Raw genomic sequence first — 7828 nt, forward strand, 5'->3', positions numbered from 1 at the left:
ATATATATACTTACAACAACATCAACAATCATGGACTTGAGAAGAAAACCACATCCCTCTACTATGAGAGGGATTAAATTAAAACTTCAAAAATAAAAAATCAACCATACTTCAAAATGTTAAACAATTCATTTGTCAACTAATACATATTAAAATGTTTACTCATCAATTTAAAATGCAGGAAAAAAATCTCCAGATGGATTATTCATATTATTTATATTCAATGCCTCAAATCCATTTAAAGTGCTATTTCATTTTTATTTATTTATTTATTTTTTATTTTTTAAAGGTGAAGGGTGAGGACATCTTCTCTAATACACAATCTGATTTTATTGCTGTGCTGGTATTATATCAGGCCTGTGTGGTACATATAGCAGTTTTTAACAAACCAGTTTTAACTGCAAAAAGTCTTCAATCGTAATTATCTTAAAATGTCCAGTTAAATTTTGAAACTCTGCATTATTATTATTATTTTATTATTATTTTAGACAGCAACTTTTAACAAAGTCGTGCAAATAGATCATCTTACCAAGATTTTCCTGTCTTTCCTTCCTTCCTTCCTTCCTTCCTTCTTATCTATCCGGTGCTGCTCAGTCTCTTCTCATGCTCCGGTTTCACATGGAAACGCCGCAGGAAAACTGGTCCAGGACCGGAATGAAATCCTCCAAAGACGGAGCGCTTACGTTCACCGGCCGAAGTTGCTGCGACGCGGCTTCCAAAAAACGCAAACCTCAGTCAAACTAATACCTGCTCCACATCTCATCCAGAAGCGGCGGCCGGACCGCACCGTGCCAAGATGCTCGAGGCAGTCCGGGCAGACACGGAGGTAAAAAAAATAAAAAATAATAATAAAAATAATAAAAAACTAAACGAGCATTAATACTGATAATAATGATACAATTCTAATTTCTAAAAAACAAAACAAAAACACAGTTACTTTTACAGACTTTTCGCCGTGCGTAAATCCCGGCGCACAGCGACTTTATTTGCGGAGCAACAGTTCACTCACTTGTTGTTTTTTTTCTGTCCTGCTTCTCTCTCCTCAGCATCTGCCAACTACTGCTCCCCCCCGCCCTCCCCTTCCCAACACACACACTGTCTCTCTCTCTCTTACTCTCTCTCACACACACACACACACACACACGGATCCATCGTCCCATCCTGCATGTGACCTTTCCACAAATCAAACGACTACATCTGTTTAATAGTTTAATCATAGGTTGTCGCTTTCCTTTCAGATATTGACGATTTATTCCCAACACATTGAGGCTAAAACGCGCCTGAATGTTTGCTATCTTAGCTGTTAGAATGTATTTTTTATTAGTAATAGTCATATAATGAATATGGGATTTAAAAGCAGATTCTCAGCTTCAATCTGAGAGTATTTACATTAAAACTGGGGGAAAGCTGCAACAATACACACAATATAATATCAGAATTTTTGGGATTTAATCATTTGTCCATGTGCAACTTTTTTTTCATGTGGGATTTATTTCTGATGTCAGATTTACTGACATGTTTTAATGAGGGCCACGTGCAGCAGAGCACTTGCAACACGTCGGCCGGAGAGGGGGTGCCGTGGCCGAATGGAGATTTTCAAGTAGAGTAAGACGTATCTACTTGTGGAGCTGCTGTTTGGGAGAACAGCAGGTGTGAAAAAGACTGAAGTGTACGTACAAAACGGGGGGGGGGGGCTACAGATGTGAGACTGAAACACATCGTGCAGGCGGGCGAAGCGAGAAGATAAAACGAAAGGAGGAGAGTGGTGGTGGTGGTGGTGTTCTCGGGGTTTGTTGTCAATGTCTGTGTTTTCGTAGCTTTCAGACCTCGTTAGAGATGAGAGATGTATCGCTGCTGACAACTCCCCACCTCCTCCTTCAACTCCTCCTGGTCGCTTCCTTTATCTTTATCTCTCTCTCTCTCTCTTCTTGATTTATAGCATTTATAAATTAATTTATTCTGAATTAAACATTGTTGTCATTTCGAGGGAATCCTTGAGCCTGTTGTGCAGCATAGTGTCTCTCTGAAACATTGCATTCAATTTCACGTTTTCTTTAGAAACAGAGCTCTACTACTTAATCTTTCTTACGCCCTATCAACAAACGTTGGTCAGGGGGGTCTTTTCTGCACAAAAACAGCCAGTCAAAACCATTTAGGCACTGCCAGTCCTGGTGCACTTGCATGCACTGTCAGTTCTGCTCCTTATTTATTCAACTCCCAACTTTACTGAGCTGGAGAGTGTAGCAGATATTGAATATGGATCAATAGATCACTCCCCAGGATGCATACTGTCAGCCGACTGAGCCCTCAGGCAGATGCCAAGCCTCTGGTCACATTTGCATTTAGAGATAGAAAATAACTACTGCTTGTCAGATAGTGGAAAACTGTGTGGTCTCTGCATTTGAACAAAATTGGAAAGAGTACGGAGGGCCGGAGAAGTTTTTGCATTTGTAAAAAAAAAAACAAAAAAAACACACGGGATTTTGCAGCAGACCCTCTGCTTCCGTCCGCCTCTGCTCGAGCGTGCCACGGCGTGCTTCTCAGTGTGCCGTTTTAGCAGATGTGCGAACGCCCGCATGCATACATATGTGCACGCAGGCACATATAATTTACATGTGGGCTACGACACACTGGTGAAACACTCGGAGGCAACCGGCATTTAAATTATTATTGCCGGAAAGGAAGGACAATTTAGAGAGGATGAGGTTTTTTAGAGCCCTATAAAATATTAACTAAGCCGATGAATGTATAAGCTGTGAAGAGATAATATCTGTCGCTGACTCTGTTTCCTTATGATATATGATATCATGTTTCTTGTCAGCACTAGATCATCCTCTCCTGGGTTTAATTAAGCGTTGGGTTTTACAGGAAGAACATGCAAGGGCTCTGCTTTTGAGAGAATTCTTTCGCTGACAAAATATAACTTCATCCTTGTTATTAACCCAGTTACATGTTGTATCTTCAACCTGACTCTTGACTGTCATATCTATACCCTCTGTTTTGTTTTTTTGACCTTCAGATGCCTGAGCTGCAGAAATATGATTAATATAAGAGCTCCAAAGACCAGAGGGTTGTAGGATTAGGTCTCAGGATGGACTGAGACCAAATAACACATAGACACTATAGTTGATTGTAATAAAGGGAGTTTTATTCATTCATTCATCTTCTGTAACCACTTGTCCTGTGAAGGGTCGTGGGGGGGCTGGAGCCTATCCCAGCTGTCATCGGGGGGGGGGGGTGGGGGGGGGGGGGTACACCCTGGACAGGTCTCCAGTCTATCTCAGGGCTAACACAGAGAGACAGACAACCATTCACACTCACACCTACGGCCAATTTAGAATCACCAATGAACCTAACCAGCATGTCTTTGGACGGTGGGAGGAAGCTGGAGTACCTGGAGAGAACCCACGCAGACACAGGGAGAACATGCAATCTCTACACAGAAAGGAACCAGTCGGCCTGGATTCGAACCTTCGTGCTAACCACCACCTTATTGAGTGACTGAGTAGAAGCGTAGCCGAATACGTCATCTGAGCACAGTGGAGTTGATTTGGTTTACAGCAACACACTGATTGGTTGTAGGACTATGGAGAAAACATGCAGAGGTTTTTGATATGAACTGAAAAGTTACGCCATGTTTGCTTGTTACATACTCAGCAAGAAGCGAGAAATTTGTTCTCCCTCCTAGGGCTGCAAGAACTAGAAAAAAGTTCGTTTTGGCCAGGTAATTTATATTTCAGAACTGGAGGTACTTTTCTTATTATTTTGAGGTGACGGCCAGTCATTTTGACGACTGTGTTGTGCACCCACACCCAATATGCCGATCTCTACCCAGGATAGATTAGCAGTTACTCTGTGAATATTCGCATCTGGGAGCTCACAGAGTCGCCGCTAGCATTTCCGCTTTTCCACATTAACTACGCTCACGTCTGGCACCAGAATGTTGTTAGTGAGGGGCCTTTGAGGGGAGGGGCCTCTGTGGATCATCCCACAGATACTTGATCAGTTTAGGATCTAGTGAATTTGGAGGCCAGGTCAACACCTTCTGGTGTTCTTCATGTTTTTTTTTAGTTGTTCCTAAAGCGGTTTTCTGTGTGTGTCTGTGTCAGTCTGCATCCTGCTGGGGATGGCTGCTGCCATCAAGGAGTGTCATTGCTATGGGGTGGGGGTGCCTGGTCTGGTCTAGGTGGGTGCTACGTGTCTAAGTAACATCCACATGAATGAATACCAGTTTCCCATCAGAACATGGTCAATGTTATTTACTTCTCCTGTCAGTGGTTATAATGTTGTGGCTGATGTTGTAGCAACTGTATTTGCACAATAATTTGTTGTGACAACCACAAGTGCCTATAAAGTTAAATTTGCATCAAAGGGCTTTTTCAACATGAGATATCCCTCATAAAAACAAACTTTACGAGGCAGAAATCTCATGCAGAGCAGCAGAGTGAAGCTCCTTAGGCAGATATGCAGGGCTACAGAACATGCAGAAATAACTACATAAAGTAAAAGTAATTTTTTTTTTTTTTTTTTTTTTTTTAATCAAATAACGAGCCAAAATAATAGAAAAAAAAAATGTGTACGTGACTTGGCATACTATTCATACACTTCCAGATGAGACAACAGACAAAACCCAAGGACAGCATCCACACTGAAAAAAGACAAGCTCTTAATTTTGCATATGAAGAGGAAGACAAAATAATTTGGTTTATCCTTAAAATTAAAATGAAAAACACAAGTAAATGTGTATTATCATAGCTTTATGGTTAAATACAGGTGAACTTCAGTTATGTAACAGCACTTCAGGAGCTGGTGGGAAATCTTTGTCTTGCTGAAGCTTCCCAACATGACAGCTTGTACCCAGGTCTCTGAGAGGCCAACAGGCTCGTCCTCTTGATTTATAGAAACATGCACTCCATGTTGGAACGAGACGTTCCAGCGGATACACTCTGGTCTTCCAGGGACAGCACGGCGAGATAGATAAGGCTGGACGGAGGTAATTTACCAGCGGGACAGTCACTCCGTCTGTTTAGAACAATCAGTAAAACCAATCAGGGCATGAGCAGAGAGTCAGCATGTGATCAGAGGGGTTACCATGGTATTAACCAGCTCATTCAAGGTGGAGGTGCTGTCAACGCAGCGAGAGACACAAATACAAGCCGAGTAAGTGGCTGTGGAAAGGGCTTAACCTGACCTGCAATCTCACAGGTCAGACAGCGAGCCGGAGCCGGAGAAGGAGGGAGAATGGAGAGGCAGCGTGGGTAATGGAAATGCAGGGGTCATAGCATCACATTGGCGGTAACAATGTGAGCACGCGTGTCGTGTTTCTTGTAAGCGGAAAGTGCAATTCCAGTTTTTCTGCGCAGAATCGTGACTGTGTGGAACCGGCGGAAAAGTGATTGCATTGGCCGTTGTTGTTTTTTCAAATGTGACCCGTGTGTGCATCTTATTCGACAAGCACCTCTTGACGCTGTGCAAGTGATTGTAAACTCTTGCGTGTCAAGAAATAGCTGAAAATAAAGTAACAGTGCAAACTCTCTTATGGCGAAAGACCAGCTGACAACAAAGTAAGCAGCAGGTCAACGCTCGCCAACTGGAAAGTGTTGTTAGTGGGGGGGCCTTTGAGGGGAGGTGTCTCTGTGGATCATCCCACAGATACTTGATCAGTTTGGGATCTAGAGAATTTGGAGGCCAGGTCAACACCTTGTGCTGTTCTTCATGTTTTTTTTTTTGAGTTGTTCCTAAAGTGTTTTTGTGTGTGTGTCTGTGTCAGGCTGCATCCTGCTGGGGATGGCTGCTGCCATCAAGGAGTGTCATTGCTATGGGGTGGAGGTGCCTGGTCTGGTCTAGGTGGGTGCTACATGTCTAAGTAACATCCACACCAATGAATGCCAGGTCCAAAAGTTTCCTAGCAAAACACTGAATTGTCACAAGATGGTCAATGTTGTTTACTTCTCCTGTCAGTGGTCATAATGTTGTGGCATAAGGTTTGTGTTAACGTGGTTGTTACAGGTTGTTTTGTACGGTCTGGCACCAACACTATCCATCTACCCCAGTCTCTGACCGACGCAGACTCAATCACTCCATAACTCCTTGCTTCCTCCTCTATCCCCACAAAAGGTCCCGACGACTTTCTCTGTGTTTTCTTGAGTTATGTGAGTTCGTTTGATTCCCCCCCCCCCTTTCACTTTATATTTATGTTGTCGTGTGTGCCTCCGTTCTCGGCACCCAGCGGGCAACACAAGACATGAATCTTAAAGCTTCCGCGCCGGTCTTCGACATTCTGCGGCGTTGCTCGTGTCCCGGTTTGAGGCGCTCTGCTCGGGACATTTCTGCCACGTGGGAATATATATTTTTTTGTGAGAATCCTCCCTGCTTCCTTAAAGTGGCTGTTTAGCAGCAGGAGTTCAGCAGAATGTTAAGAGCTAAAAATGATAGTAAGATTTGGGTTAAGGGTTAAATGTTCAGGACAGCGAATGCAGCAGCGACCTCCTCCTCCTCCTCCTCCTCCTCCTGTACATCTACCTCTTGTCTGTGTGTGCAGATCTGATTATGGTCCTTGATTGCGAGTGACAGTGTGCAGATTGAGTTGCACAGCCTCTCTAATTCTCTCTATTAATGAGTTGCGCTCCACACTGCCGCCCCGGACCCCATCTATTAATCACAATTTGTCATCTGTCTCGCTCTCTCCACACCCGCCCTCCTCCTCCTCTTCCTCCTCTTCCTGCCCCCCCCCCCTTCGTTTCTCCTCCTCCTCCTCCTCCTCCTCCTGCTCCTGTCCGAACCACATTATCCCTCTTGTACCTGTCCCATTCTCCCCATCTCCTGATTACGTCTCATTTCTTTATCTCCGCCTGACTTCACCATAGATTACCAGGACAACACCCGTCTCTCAGTTTGCAGTATTTCCATGCGTCCTCTCTATTCTCTCCTCTGCACCTGTTCCCTTTCCCTGTCGTTTCTACTTGCATCTCCATCTTCAGCTCTTGCACTCCTTTTCCCCCCCCCCCCTTTCCTTTCGCACTCGTGTCTTGTTCTCCTTCCACTCAGTATGGTCAAGCATACTGAGTGGATATTCCCCCTGAAATCCACATTTTAATTCCACCAGCACTCCAAGGTTAAGTAAGCCCTCTTACAGCGGCAAATAATGATTTATCTCCTCAATTCATATCTGTGTTGCAATTCTGTAATTATATTATGTTATATAGACTTTTAAGTGTGGCTAATTTAACTGCTCACTGTAACTGTACCGCAGTATAGTAATACATAGTGGGTTTGAGAACATTATGAAGGAGGAGGCGAATAGCAGTGAAATTCATTACTTGTGGATCAAATGTAGCTTCTGAATTCCTAATGAGCAACTCTGTCAGAAATCCTCCACCCCACACTGAACATTAATTAAAGCTCTTGTCTGTCCCAACAACCTGCTGCTCACACCAGGAAATCTGTGTTCTGAATCCCTCCAACATGGGAGACCACACCGGGGCGAGGGAGACTCACACAAATCTGGAACAGATGTGAAAGATGTGCCAACACGTGTAGTGTGTTGAAAGATGAGACTGTGACATTTTTATGCAAAAAAAATGTTGGGTTAGACCCTTAACTTTACAGGAAGAGTGGTGCATATTTTATTTTCCAGGTGAGAAATCCCCCTGCTCTGGAGGTCCAACAATTATTTCTCACCCGCGTGCTGTTGTGTCAATTAAAATCCAAAGGTAGATCTGGGGGAAATCTAAAAATTGTAAGCTAAATTTACATTTATTAAAGAAATGCTTGAAACCCCGAGCCTCTTGGTTCATCTGAAAACCACACAAAAATAATGCAATTCCTA

This window comes from Chelon labrosus, assembly GCF_963514085.1.
Source record: "Chelon labrosus genome assembly, chromosome: 4".
NCBI lineage: Eukaryota > Metazoa > Chordata > Actinopteri > Mugiliformes > Mugilidae > Chelon > Chelon labrosus.